We start from the raw sequence: 16,320 nt of genomic DNA, 5'->3' as shown, positions 1-16,320 counted from the left end.
CCACAAAGTACTGTCTGCCAGTAGAAGAACTGGCTGAGAAAAATACCTTGCTTGTTTATACTTTGTTAACCGATAGTAAGTTTCGTGGTCATGAATTTATGTGGGTTCTTGGGAATAACTTGTTTTTCATCTATAATATGTAAAATCTTTAATCATGCCACGGAAATGGGAAATGTGATTTTTACTTATATTTATTTTAATCATTCACTTAAATATAGAATATAACTACATTATAATTTTTATATTGCTTGAAAGATTTTACTGGGTGTATAAACTGTAAGAGAATAAGTAAAGAAGTTAGAATGACATTATCAGGAAAGAGGAAGAAGGGAAACATCAGGGGAGAAGAACAGAATAGAAAAAGAATAACAGTAGGACTTGCAACAGTAAGAATAATAAAAAAGAAGGACTAAACTTTGGCCCTCAGAAATGTCCTGTGTGTCTGTCTGTCCAGTAGGTCACCTACTCTCTGTCTCCTCTTCAGTTTCTCTGACTTGCTGAAGGCTTGCCATTCACCAGCACCCTAGGTGAGATCCTGACATGTTGGAGGGGTGTATGTGTGTGTGTGTGTGTTTCCTCTTTTTTACCAGCCCCATAGCATTAAGTTTTACTCCTTCATATAGAAAAGTCAACTGTGTTATTATTCCACTGACTCCATGGCTCCCCTTCAATTCCTGAACTGCTGAACTCCTTATAGGAACATCATGACCTACCCTTCTTAGAGTTTAGTATTCCAAAGAGGATGACAATTCTTGACTACCAGTTTTCTCAACCAGGGGAAGCTGAAGAAAGCTTTCTCCATTCTATATTATAAAGAAAACATGCTCATTTCTAAGTACCCACCCTAACCAACATTTGCTGTTTGACTTAGTTTGCATTCTACAGGCCTGAGGCAAAGGTTTATATGCAAACACTATAGCTCTTTGGGAATCTGGAACAAAGGAACAAAATGAATCAGTAAAAAGAAGTATATTGACTAGCTTTGCTGTCACTGGACCTTTGAGATGTATCCTCCGAAAGATCAGCAAACAGAAAGATCATTTATCCAGCATGCAAGCCTTTTGTCATTAATGTGTGCAAGAGTGGTTCACATCATTAGTCAACTGTCACAACACTGTCTTGAACATTTTGTACCGCTTTGATTCCCTGATCTTCAGTCTGAATCCAAATATCAGTCTCTGGGTCATTTATTAGTTTGTGCTACATTTCATAATGTATCTTAGGCCATGCAGAAGTGCTAATGTGAGGGTGAGGAGCATTGCTAGTTTGAGAGGGACAAGTTAAATAGGCCTGGAAAGGATAAAAATACAGATGTGATTCCAGGTGGAATCTCAAAATTTTCCTGACTGTGTAGCACTAAAATCGTAAAATGGAGCAATTACAACTTTCTCTTGGTTATAACTGTACTTTGCTCACTTTAACAAAATTTTGACTATGCACTGAATTTTGGGAAGATATCTTCTTGTTCTCATCTGAAAGAAATGCTAAGGTGTGTATCCCTTCATTTCTAATAATCTAAAGCTGATTATTTTCTCTTTTTCCATGTAGATTTCTGTCTTAGTTTGGGTTTCCACGGCTAGATAAAATGCATGTCAGTGTCACTGCTGGGACCATGCCACCCCAGTGGCCTGTACTGTCACCTGTGGCCATGGTGTCACCAGGCCCAAACTGCTGCCGAGGGCGATGTCTGTGTCCATACCCCTATTGAAGTCGGGGTCTGCAGTGATGTCTGAGGTTCAGGTTACCAACAAAGTCATTGCAGATGCAGGGGTAAGGACTCTCTGCAGTGTCCAATGCCATTATGATGAATGCAGAGGCCATGGAGATGAGGATCAAAGTGTCTTTCTTTTTCTTTTTTTATTTGTTATTGTTTATATCTTATTTTTCAAGCTTTCCTTTTGGAGGACACTATTAGAGTGAGGAGTGGATATGGAGGGGCTGGGAGATAAGTAGGATTGTGAGCATGATGTCAAATTCCCAGAGTCAACAGAGAAAAAGCAACAAAACAAAAAGAAAATCACCAAGTCCAAACCCAACTTGAGGAGGAAGTTGTATTTTTTTTTTTTTTTTGTACAAATTTCAGGTCTCACTTCATCACTAAGGGAAGTCAGGGCAGGGCTTTTTCTATTTCTGGAGGAAGAACTGAAGACGAGACCATGGAGAAATACTGCTTACTTGCTTTCCTCTCACGACTTGCTTGAACAGGAACAATTGCCCAGAGGTTGCACAAAGTTAAATGAGCAGGATCTTCTCACACCAATTCCTAATTGTCCTACAGTCTTCTTACAGGCAGTCCAATGGAGGCATTTTCTCAATTGAGGTTTCTCTTCCAAGATAACGCTAGCTTGTGTCAAGGTGACAGAAAGAAAGAAAGGAAGGGAGGGAGGAAGGAACAAAGGAAGGAAGGAAGGAGAGAAAGAGGGAAAGAAAGATACAAAATATAATTTGGAAAATTCATCTTTTTTACACTCTGCCTTTTCCATTTCCAAATGTTACTAACAGGTATCTATTTTTGTGGTTATATTTTTAATTTCATCATTTGGTACTGCAGGCAGTCTCTAACTAAATGAATTCCTTTCATTTTATAAACTTGAAGATGAAAACTAAGGACCCATGATGTCAGCACATGGGGAGTATCCAATTTCATGTTAAAGGTAATGTGGTCTAGAAAGTAAGGGGTTTTAGAGATAAACAGTCCATTAGAAGAAACACTCTTTTTGTGCAATTCTTCATAAGTGAATATTACTTAATTATATGGTTTCCTAGAGTGTGTCTCATTTCCTTCTACCTAGGAAACTAAGGGTGAAAGTATAAATTTATTCATCTCACCCTTGGTCAATTGCTACTATTGAGAGTGTCAACAGTGCTGTGTGACATCTCTAACTCCTAAAATGTACTTGAGAGAGATGTCCTTCATAGAAAGCTCTGAGACAGGTGGGACAGCTCTTGAGCCTGGGAAATTGCCAGTAGTTTGCACCTATCCAAGGCTCATTAAACTTTCCCAGAGGATTATGGTGGGAATGCAGAACATGAAGTAAAACAAAGAAGAGGTTTGATGCAATATCAACGAGATTTCCACAAATACTCCCAACTACTCAGAAACACAGGAGAACAAAAAATTTACAAGGACTCTTGGAAACTCAAGCCAAAGTAACTATCTACCCTATGTCTACCATTAAAAATTTTAAGGCCTGTATATAAAGGGATGCCATTTTTCTTTGGAAACTTCTTAGAGACATAGTACACCTAAACTCATGCTTCCTTTCCATCCCAGCAATCAATATTCTGGTCTCCAGATTCTGTTACTTGAATATTTCTTTTTAAAAAACCATAAAAACAAACATGTACAGTTTCTGCAACACTATTCTTCAAGTGTCTGATATTTTGAAATGCATTTTGGTTCTTCAAGAATATTAAGCTTTGGATGGTAAAATACTGCTCAAAACTTTAGAATTCCAATCTTTGTTTCACTTTTTCTATCTTAATATTCCAAATGATGTAAAATGGTCCTTTTCTTATTTGCAAACAGTTGCTGGTATTTTTCTTGTCTCACCTGGTCCTGCCAACCTTCTCAGCCACAAATAAACACACAGAGACTTATATTAATTATAAAACTGTTGGCTATCTCTGTCTTAATTATTAATCCATAAATATTAATCTATGTATTTCTACATGGCTTTATCTTACCAGAGAACACCTGGCATGTCCTATCCTCCTAGTCCCTGCATGGCATTCCTTCATGGTGCCTCTCTGCCTACCATTCCCAGAATTTTTCTCATCTCCTAGCCCTGCCTATCTTCCTGCCTCCATTGGCCAAACTGTTTTATTAATCATCCAATAAGAGAAACATATACACAGAAGGACACTCCCCATTAGCAAATATTAAATATTCCCTTGTTCATGTGCAAATGGATTGACAAATAGGCTAATGAACGTAACACATGCTCATGAATAATTCATGTATGTATTAACACTCATATAGAAGTATATGTGACTACATGTGTGTAAATGATTGCGAGTACAACTGTAAGAAAAATCACTATTACTTTTCTGTACAAATATAGGTTGATATGTAGATACACAAATAAGTAGTATTTATTTACACCTATCTGTCTTTCTATCTATATAAAAGAGGACGGCATATAAGTACATATATATGCAAATGTATGCTAAATCATAAAAACATTGTAGAACTTGTTCGTGATTGTTTAATAATTTTATAAATGATCAATGTGGAGTAGGGTACAGAACTATAATTATGCAATCTAGTGAAAAGTATTTCTGAGAATAATGTAATTGCTAAAACTATCTTGGGTGAACTGATCTTTGGTTACTTAGACCAGCCATAAACTCTTCTTTTTTCTTTTTTTTCTTTTCCATTCATTTATTTAGCTCATAAATAAAGTCATACAAATTATGATACATAATACAGTATGTTCACAATGGCATGGCTAAATTAAACCAATTAACATGTTATATCACACATATTCATCATTTTTGTTTTGAGAACACTTAAAGTATACTATCTCACAACTTTTAAAATATAGGATATTGTTATCAACCATATTTATCATGCTCTCAGTAGACAGCCATAAACTCTTAGAGTAAACTGGTCTCTGGACCAATTGTAAATACCTATACAATGTGTCCCTGACCTTAAGAATGACGGAACTACCTAACCACTTAACTGCTATTTCCCTATTTCTGAGAAAACAAAAACAAAAACAACAAAAAACTGTGTTTGCTGCTGATGCCCAGAGCTGTCTTTCTGTATATGTCACAATTGTAGGTTTTGCCCTTAAAAATTTGAACTAAGTGGAGTTAGAGACTGCTTCCTGATACTCCAGCATCCCTGCTGGAGGTGCAAATAAAGACTCCATATGACTCACTGAGGCATCTTGGAGTTTTTTTTTTCCCCCCTTTGGGTACTCCGTAACAAATACATACTAACGTAGCACCTATTGTACAATTGTGTGATCTTTGTATGTCTACTAATTCAGTGTTATAAACTCTAGAGACTCTGAATCAGTGACCAAGAATTAAAACGTCCTTATATAATAGACCATTTTCCGTTGCTTCACAGATGCATTTGCACTGTAGATGTATGTTATTGATGGCATAAAATGCTAACTGTTCTTCAGTATATAAACTTCATGCATAACGAAGCAATCTAAGATTTGTGCCTTTTAAACATTTTAATTGATATTAATATAGGCCAGCTGTAATGATATATTCACACCCCCTACACCTGTTGCACTGACCATGCCTTTTTGGGCGTGGTCACAGGTGTGGACATCACCAGTTAAAAGGAATAGGATTGGGGCTTGGAACCCCCTTCAGGTCATGGAGAGCATCAGTGTTGCAGCGTATGCATCCTTGGAGCTGGAGCAATGCGACAGTCACTTGTTTCCTGTGTAAGTTCCTTTCCCCAAATAAACTCCACTTCATTCTATACTGAACCTAGTGAACCCTGATTCCCACACTTATAGCCAGATAATTCTTCCGATGTTTTCATCTTTTCTTTCCAACTTTCTGTATCCTCATATTTTTTGAGGACTGTCCCTTTTAAACCAAACTTGCCTGATTGTGGACACTCTGTTCTGATAACTTGTTATTAACAGGCGTAACATTAGCTCTCCACTGTGTGATGCCAGCATTTGCAGTTTCTGGGAATGCCAACATCTCTTAGAATAAAATTTGGTGCCACTGTGTGAGGGTTTACTCTTGCATCAGGGAGTTTCCATGCAGATTGAGAGAACCACATTTCTACCACACCAAGGGCATGCTTTGGCAACCCACGATGGGAGCTGTTGAACAGCTGCAGACTGGGTGGAACTTCAGTTGCCCCAAACTCTTCATATTTACTGAGCCCTTCCTGGAATCAACCCTAAAATTATTGAAAAGAAGTTTATTTTTACCTCCTATTATATTTCAAGCTCCAGTGATGTGTCTGGTGATAACACCTATACCAGCAGAGCTGTGAGGTGCATAGGGAAATACATGGTGTAAAAGAAGTGGTGCTCATGTATACGCACTCAATAAAACTCATGAAGCCACAGAGGCACAGAAGGCCCAACCTGATAGCCTGATCACTTCCCAAATTCCCATTGCTAAATGCTAGAGACAGACTAGGCTTCCATCATCGCCGTTTCTCATAGTGAGGATCAAACCTAACCCCTGGAAGATGTGTTCACTCTGTGCCTAACTAAATCAAAGTCTGGTGAAAGATTCTGAAATATACATTACAGAAATACCTTAACTTAGTGACAGTATACATTAAAACAATTTCGTGTAACCAGGATGCCACTTTTAATGAACAATTTTCAGCCCCTCGACCATTCAAATACTTGTACCATCACCTGACCTTTGAAAATGTCCCAGCTGTACTTTTCTCCTATGATGTTGATTTCTCTTACAGTGTATGTATTACTAATTCACTTTCAATCATCTCCTTTATGTTCACAGCAGTTTCTCTGTAATCACTTCACTATTTCTATTACGGAGCATCCAGCACTAATAATCACATATGTAAATGTGAGCACTAGACTTTTACAGTGGAAAAGATTCTTCCCAGTTAGATTTTTATGTCTGATTAAATATTTTATTTATACATGCTGGTTATTCTCTTTCCCTACTATTTATGTAAGATATGACTTTTTATATATTCTTTTTTAAAAAAAAATATTTTTATTTATTTTGTATACAGTCTTGTGCCTGCATGCCAGCAGAGGGCACCAGATCTCATTCAAGGTGGTTGTAAGCCACCATGTGGTTGCTGGGAATTGAACTTAGGACCTCTGGAAGAGCAGTCAGTGCTCTTAACCACTGAGCCATCTCTCCAGCCCCATCTTTTTATGTATTCTTAAATGAAAACAACAATGCATATAACTGACATTATAATAAAATAAAGTATATATTCTAATGTTCACTAAAGGTATATTGCTATACTTTGGATGTCCTTATAAGAAGTAATGCTAAAAATTTATCCCTATTCACTGGAAAATGGCAGGGGGGTATGTGAAACATTTTCAAGGTTATGGTAAACATGCTAAGGTTAACCCTCATCACCAGAATGATCCATTGATAACTTGTTAATGGGTTGATGAACTATCTCAAAAATATGTTTGTCTCAGGTGTAGTAACATATAATTTTATTTCCAGCACTAGGGAGGCAGAAGCAGGAGGGTCTCTATGAGTTTAAAGCTAGACTAGCACACACAGAAAGTTCTAGGAGAGCTAGAGTTACATAGAAAGACCCTGTATAAACACAAGCTTATTTTAGTAGTCAGGTTGACTCTGTTTCTGTGTATGGCTATCACCAAATGATGCCATGTGGTATAGTAGGTGTTCATCACTTTTATCATTGATATGTATTTATAATGAAAGAAAAGCTGTATTTTTGCTTATAGTTCAAGGTTACATGCATCATGGTGGAATAGACTTGACAGCAAGAGGTTGGTTGAGCTGAGGAATATTGGTGCTCACCTGGCTTCCTCTTTTTATTCAATCAAGGTCCTTAGCCAGTGAGATATTGCCACCAATACCAAGGGTCAGTCCTCCCTAGGATTAAATATTTTGTAAACACTTTCTTAGAAATACAAAAATTGTGCTATATGGTAATTCTGAATCTCAGTAAGTTAACAGTGAAGATTAATGACACTTTAAAGATACTCTATCAGCAAGAAGGTCTTCAGCAAGTGTCACCCCTAGACCTTAAAATCAAAGTAAACTCTGGCCTTTACAAATGATGAAGTCTATGGCATTAGATTATAGCAAAAAAAAAACAGCTTAAGACAGACCCTATTTACATACTTATAGCAAAGATTGTTATTCTTGCAGATATTAATAATATTTCACATCTAATGGTGCAGATATTATTAGAAATCTGTAAAGATTTCTTTCTTTAGACTGAAAAAAATAAAACCATCCAAGATGTAACTGACTTCATTTTAATTTAAATATCTACTTGAAATGTGTGTCACATGGAATGGTTTGCTTGTCTGAGTGCAGAATTTAAATCCATGGTGTAAAGTTTTTGTTTTTTTATTTTATTAGATATTTTATTAATTCTTTGAGAATTTCATACAATGTATTTTGTTTAAATTAGCAACCTTTTCTCAAATGCTTGCAGATGCTCTGATTTTCCCATCCACCCACTTCATATTCATTTTCATTAAAAAAATTTAGATCCCTACAAGTGTTTTCATCAGGTACTGGATGGAAGCTCTATGATGGCTGTTGGAGTGTTCACCAATCTGATCATAGGGAAAGGCCAGTTCAGGTACCCTTTCCACTATTGCTAGGAGTCTTAGCTGAAGTCATCCTTATGGGTTCCTAGGAGTTTCCCTGGCACCAGTTCTCTGCCTAACCACAAAATGGTCCCCTCTATTACATTATCTCTTTCATTAGTCTCTTCCTCTGTCTCATCCACAAGTCGACCATCCTGACCCCTTATGTTCTCATCCTCCTATCCCCTCTCCTTTATTCCCCTCCTGGTCCCCCAATTTATCCAGGACATATCATCTATTTCTATTTCCCCATCCCAGGGAGATCCATATATCTCTCTTAGGGTCCTCCTTGTTACCTGGCTTCTCTGGGGCTGAGGATTCTAGTTTTGTTATCCTTTGCTTTACATCTAATATCCACTTAGGAGTTAGTACATACAATGTTTGTCTGCATGGGTTTGGGTAATCTCACTCAAGATGATTTTTCTAGTTCCATCCAGTTGCCTACAAATTTCATGATGTCATTGTTTTTTTCCATTGTGTAGATACATCACATTTTCTTTATCCATTCTTTGGCTGAGGGGCAGCTAGGTTGTTTCCAAGTTCTGTGAATAATGCTGCTATGAATGTAGTTGAGCAACTGTCCTTGCAATAATAAAGCTGAAAATCCTTTGGGTATATGCCCAAGAGAGGTGTCATGGGTCTTGAGATAGATTGATTCCTAGTTTTCTAAGAAACTGCCATACTGATTTCCAAAGTGGCTACACAACCTTGCACTCCCACCAGCAGTTGGGCTGAGCTCCCAGGTATCCAGTTGAAGAGAGGGTAGATGGATTGCATGAGCAAGAGGGGATCAAGATCATAATGGGGAAACACACAGAGACAGCTGACCTGAGATTGTGGGAGCTCATGAACTCTACAGGGAGTTAGGGAGCCAGCACGGGATTGATGTAGGCCCTCTAAACCTGTGTGACAGTTGTGTAGCTTGGTCTTTTGTGGGGCCCTAAAAGTGGGACCAAGACCTGTTCCTGATGCATGAGCTGTCTTTTTGGAACCTATTACTTATGGTGGGATGCCTTGTTCATCCTTGATGCAGGGGGAAGCATCTTGGTCCTGCCTCAACTTGATATGCCATGCTTTGTTGATTCCTATGCAAGCCCTTCTCCTCTCTGAAGGGAGACAGAGGAGGAGTGGATGCAGGAGGTAGAAGGGAGGTAGTGGAGGAATGGGAGGAGAGAAGGGAGGGGACACTGAGGTTGGTATGAAATTTTAAAAATAATTTAAAAATTAGAAAAAATTTAAAACCCAGTATTTTGAAAGGAGTGTGTATGTAGCTTAGTAGAATAGCAGCAGCCTTCTATTGAAAATGTTAAGTTACCTATCTGATAATTAGTGTTGCATAGATCACATTAACACAAATGTGGTTTTAGCTTAAAAGTTTTCAGATGAAGTATTGTTTTTTTTCTAGCTATTCTAAAAGAAGGACAATGTTTCTTTTCAGGTATTCTCATGCTGGTCTCAAGGAAAAATTTAGAGATTAAATATCTGAGATCAAGAGATACCAATCATACCCACATGCATTTAACTAACAACCTGAGTAGCAATGATATTAAATATGGTCAGATGTTCCAGGCCAGTGTGCTTGGAAAATTACTAAGTTTCATCTTCAGAAGTCTTTTGTGAATCAAATAATTTTTTATTATCATCTCAAAAATATAATGTAGCATCTCAACTTGCAATGTGGAATTATTATTACAAAATGTTCCATCTGTTCAGACAATTTTAATTCTGAAAAAGCCAAATATTTGGTGAGTAGGATAATCAGATTCTTCTGTAGTTAATCACTACACTAGGTAGGATGGGTTGTAAATAAGTGAGAATATTAGAAGGTGGTGTTGCTAAAAATAAGCAACATTTACCCTGAAAACTTTAGCTTTGCTAGTGCTACAGAGAGAAATGCTCTAAGTTGTGTGTTTTCAGTTTAGAATGTTAAATTTATGGGTTATTTTGACTTAAAATAGTATAGCACAGGCTTCACATTACTTTCCTTGCCTGCACTTGTTATAATAGAAGCAATTTTGAGATGTATATTGTATTATAGCCATTCAGCAGATCTTCACATGTAATTTTCATTTTCTTGAACAAAATATATTTTCATTTACAGGAGAGTTCAAAGTACCTGATACTTCACAGAACATTAAACTTTAATTTCCCCCAGAAAAATCCTAAAAGAGTTAATTTACACATTTAAAAGGTGGAGAGATTGAAGGATAAGTGGGTTATAAAATTTTCATAAAATTTTTACAGGCCACAAAGCATTTTCTGTTTCAGAAAATAATTATAAGAAGAAATTCCATGTACTTTCTAAAAACAAACAAACAACAAACCAAATGTTGAAGGGAAATATGAACAATATAAGTGGCATATTAGGATGGTGAACATGTCTAAAAAATTGTATCTTTAAGTAAAAGATATTGAAATAAATATCATTTTTTAGAATTTAGATCCAATTTTTCTTACCCATATATACTTGGAATATTGCCTTCCATTGGGGAGTGGTCTACACGAGGGAGGCTACACTTTTAAAGAAAACTGACTCTTCATTTTCAAGAGGAAATGAATTGGCAGTAGCTCTTCAGCTAAGAGTAGAACTTCATGTTGACCTCTATTCTACATGCTGGAATTTCGTTTGGCTTGAGATGGACCAGGTCTTGCACATGTTGTCACACTTCTGTGAGTTCTTATGCACAACAGCCTTGTGGTGTCCAGAGGACACTGATCCAAAGGTGGTGGATGAGCCCAGTGAAACGATGCTTTCAAATCAGAGTAGGGAGTTTCAAAGCTGTAATGACAATATTCATGGAACATGTTTTAGTTCTGATATTGGATCCTGTGTTATAATTAATAGTACTTTGTTTCTACCTAGCTATAGAGTAAATATACTCATGTGGAATGCACACACACACACACACACACACTATCAACCAAGATGAATGACACAGAGCAATTTATCCAACCATAATGAATTCCTCCAAAAAATAAAAATATATTCACCAGTATAGATAGTCAGCTACCTCACAAAAAAATGCCTATATTAATTTATTGAAATAATTTAAGAATTTATTGTCTTTTATTGAAAAAATAAAACATGGTGATAAGTGAAATCATGAAATTTATTAATAATAAGAAATTACACAGTGTGTTTTTAATTTGCCAATGGATTTAAAGGGAAATCACAAATGGATATTTTTTTAAACACACTGAACTGAATAAAAAATGCATTGAGAACCTAAAGTTGACTAGTTCAGAAGGAGTGTATGTACTCCTATAGACAAGTGTCAGGTAAGAGCTCAAATAACTAACACAAGTTTTACTTTAAGAAACTTGATAATAGTAACAAACCAGAGAAAAAGCAAACAAAACAGGGAAAACTTTAACATAATAGGATTAAGCAAAATGAAAAACTTTGGAAAAGTAAAGACTGCTATAAAATTGAAAAGTAGACTGGGAAAGAAGGAAAAAAAAACATGAGCACTGATAAGGATGTAGAAAAATTTGGAGCCTGTAACTTGTGAACATGAGGAGGTACAGGCAGGCACTTCAAGAAATATTGTCCATTCTTCTATAAACATGCAGATAGCATATAATGCCAGAGTTCAACTCTTGCACAACCAGTGCAAACAGATGCCTATACAAATATATATGTTCTTAACCACTAGCAGCCTGCAATCCACAATGCCAAAGAATCTAGGAAACAAGGAGGACCCCAAGAGAGACATACATGGTCCTCCAGACAAGGGGAAAAGGACAAGATCTCCTAAGCTAACTGGGAGAATGGAGGGAGGGAGAGGGAGTTAGAAGAAAGAGAAGGGGAGAAGAGGAGGGGAGAGGATGACAAGAGCAAGCAGGAAGGTCTAGTCAGGGGGAGAATAGAGGAGAGCAAAAATAGAGGGAGCCATTATAGATTTAAAGAGAATTCTGGCACTAGGAAAAGGTTCAGAGATCTGCAAGGTTGACCACAAATATCAATCTAAGCAATAGTGGAGAGGCTACCTTAAATGCCCTTCCCCAATAATGAGATTGACGACTATCTTATATGCCATCCTAGAGAGCATTCATCCAGTAGCTGATGGAAACAGAAGCAAAAACCCACAGCTAACTGTGGAATCCAGTTGCAGAGAGGGAGGAATGATGAGCAAAGGGGTCAAGATCAGGCTGGAGAAATCCACAGAAACAGCTGACCTGAACAAGGGAGAGCTCATGGAACCCAGACTGACAGTTGGGAAACCAGCATAGGACTGTTCCAGACCCCCTGAACAAGGAGGTCATTTTGGATGTCTGGAAATCTGTGGGGACACTGGTAGTGGGTCAGTATTTACCCCACTACACAAATGGACTTTGGGAGCCCTCTCCACATTGAGGGATACTCTCTAAGCCTAGATACTCTGGGGAGGGTCTAGGCCCTGCTCCAAATGATATAACAGACTTTGAAGATACCCCATGGAAGACCTCCCCCTCCCTGGGGAGTAGAAAGGAGTTGGGACAGGGGGTGAGTGGTGGGCAGGGGAGGAAAGCAGGGAGAGGCAAGTGAGATGGGTATGTAAAAATGTTTGTTTCTAACTTAAATAAAATAAAATAATAAACAAAACCAAATATGTGTGTATGAACATTCAGAGCAATGTACTAAAAAAGGCAACAATACAAATAAATACAATTATTCTTCTAATGGTGAATAAGTGAACACAATATGCATGCACATCCATGAATTGATCCTCCAAATATTTAGCAGTAATGCATCCTACAGCATTATAACACTTCTCAATGGTTTGATGCATGAATGAATTCAGGTGAAAAATACCAAGTATTGATTAACTATTGAAGTTTAGAAAAGTAAGCCAATAGACCTAGAAAACAGATTAGTATTTAGGGGTGCATTGATTGCATAAAAATGAGCACAGTAAGATATTTCTAGAACAAGAATTGGTCTAAAACTAGATAGAACTGATGGTTGCACAACTTGATAAATTTATCAAAATTCTATGAATTATGCATTTAAAATAAGGAAGTTTATAGTATGAAGTTAAAAACAGAATTCTTGGATCAGAATAGCTTTTCCCTGGCATGTCTTTACTTTTAAGAGATTAGAATTTTAAAGACTGTGGGACTTTTAAAACATTGAATTTATATTGTGACATTCATATTGACATGAGATTTGGAGAACAAACAAGAAAGAAAAGGTTATAGTTTAACATTGATGTGTTTATGCATTGAATTGACAAGGTATCAACTGTGCTGGTCAGTCTTTGTCAACCTCACACAAACTAGGGAAGAAGAAATGTTAATCAAGAAGCTGCTTACAGGAGATTTCCCTATGGGCACGTCTGTGGACATTTTCTTCATTCTTTATTGATGAGTGGACCCAGACCACTGCAGGTGGTGTGACCAGTGGGACAGGTGTTCCCGGCTTCTGTAAGTAAGCAAACTGAAGAAGCCATGGACGAGCAATCGAATAAACAACTTCACTTTGTGTTGTCTGCTTCAGGTCTTGCCCTAGGTTCCTGTCTTGAATTTCTTAAATGACAGACTGTAATGTGTGTGTGTGTGTGTGTGTGTGTGTGTGTGTGTGTGTGTGTGTGTGTGTGTGTGTGTGTGAAGAGAGAACATTCTAAAATAGAATAAGATTAAATCATCTTATTTCAACAGAAAATAAAAGTGTGTCTAATTTTTTTAAATGGCAGGAAGATGTCAGATGGATACAAAAGGTGTTAGGTTAAAGAGTGACTTTCTTATCAAATCTGAGAAAGTTTCAGCATTAATCAGTTACTAAAAATGAATGATGTAAGATTTTCTGAGTTCATCCTGATGCTTTTGCTGTGAATTAAGAGGGATTTTCACTTAAGAGATGGCAATTAAACATATGGAGAATCCTATAATTAGAAGAGTAGCCTCTTTGAAACTGTTGTAGGAATTCATCAGGGTGTTATCAAAAGAAGCTTGGGTAATAAAATACAGTATTATTTTTAAGGTATTAGGACAACTTTATACATTGCTTATCCAGTGCAAATGGAAAAACAGTGATTAACTTTTTAGTACAAAATGATAAAAACCCTACTTCACCAATTAGTAAAGGTAAGCATGATAAAGAGTACCACAGACCAGCAACAAGTTTAAAGTGTGGAAATGGATAACTTAATAAGAAGAGAACATTGCTAGCTAGTTTGGAAGCAGGATCAGAGAACATCCGGAGTGGACATTGGGACTGAAAATACAGGACAATGTTTACTGACTAGAGAAATGGAAACTGAGTCATATTTCTGGCCCTTTGAAGAGACAACACATTCTTCACTGTCTAGAATGTTCTCAATGGATAACTATCTAACCCAGTCCCAGGACCCCTTATCCTTACCTTGTAGCAGGAGACTTTATAATAAAAAACAAAGTTATACCTCTTCCATTTTTAAGGTCAAACCAAACAGGTCTGTCACCATCAAAGAGATAAGGCAAAGACTCTCAGAAAAAAATTGTTTTTCTAGAGACTTTCAAAATAATATAAAGTCTCCTTCCAACTTAAACCAACATAATGGTACCTTTGTGCATTTTGTGTTCTCAGGCCTTGATGGGAAGTGTCCTCTCCTCTGCTGTAAACTATGCCTATCCTCCACACTGGACTCTGAGCACCATGTTCAAACCATTTTGAAAAGAAGTTTTGGGAAATACAGCATGAGAACCTGCAGCCAATCTTTTATGGTGCATTATTCTTAAGAGTACATAACTTATGTATAATCTTGAGAAAACATTAGAAAAATCCAAATTGTGCCTATGATTAACAAACATTTATATTACAAAAAATCCTCCAAAGTCACAAAATTAAAGAGGTTTGATAACTGTATGATCTTACCTCAGTTCATAGTGCAATTGTAGATAATATCTTTTGAGATATAGTCAAGAAGAAATTCATGAAATTTCAACATGCATGACAAATTAAATAGGAACAACTTATACATGAGGAAGGTCTTATTTTAATTGCATGATGTTTTGTAAAATAAGCTTTTTGCTCCTAAAATATACATAAACTAAGTGGAAAGGTGATGAAGCAAATGTGTGAAAAGCTGCAACACATATGGTAGTTCTGTTATGTTAATTTTTTATGAATATTAGTTTTGAAGTTTGTATTAAATTTTAAGGGAAAATTAAAGCTATGGGACTTTGATTTTTACTTACTCAGATTTATGTCATTCTTTCAAATATATTTTGTAAGTCTGGGCACAAAAAGTATATCCTGTGCTTCTCACATGCAAGCTAAAGAATACTAACATCCACATTGTAGATCTGTCAAAAAAAGAGGATTGTAAGAAAATACCTGGCAGAAAATACATAGAAATCAGCTCTTCTTATTTTGTTATCATAATTACAACTAACAAGGCTGGGAAAATTGGTCTGTTCTTCCAGAGCAGAGCAGAAACACTGCAGAACACAACCACCTATAACTCTAATTCCAGGGACTATGCCATCCTCTTCTGGTCTGCATGGGCACTGCATGCACATGGTGCATAAACAGGTCGGCAAAACACCCACACCCATAAAATAAAAATAGATTTTCATGGGAGGATGGGAGTGCAGGGCCAGGAAAAGGGGTGTTGATATGCAAATAAGAATGCTTTTAAAATTAAAAATTAAAATTCTTCAAAGGGTAACAATTGGAAGCAAATAGAATAAGAAGTTATTTGCCCTAAGTATAATATAAAGTCTGCTATACATCCAGCATGAAATTTTAAGCATCCCTTGAAAGTACTTACCTTTTAGACTCAGTACCATAATTCAATATTGCAGCGGCAATAAATCACTGTGGGCTAATTTAAAAGGAAGGTTTGTAAAACTGGTTTCATCTGCGATTACATCTTGTTTTCCCCAGTAAATGAGTTTTAGGGAAAACTACACATTTATATTTCTGATTAATAGATTATACTGTTTTAGAATCTAAAATATTAGAGTCATTGGAATTGAAAGTAATATGTACTAATTTAATTGTTATTTTCATAGTTAATACTAGAGTGTGTGGAAATAATAATAGCCAAATTAAATAAAACTATTTAAA

The sequence above is a fragment of the Cricetulus griseus genome, chromosome 3, assembly GCF_003668045.3.
Source record: "Cricetulus griseus strain 17A/GY chromosome 3, alternate assembly CriGri-PICRH-1.0, whole genome shotgun sequence".
Taxonomy (NCBI): domain Eukaryota; kingdom Metazoa; phylum Chordata; class Mammalia; order Rodentia; family Cricetidae; genus Cricetulus; species Cricetulus griseus.
Note: the sequence above shows the minus strand (reverse complement) of the source record.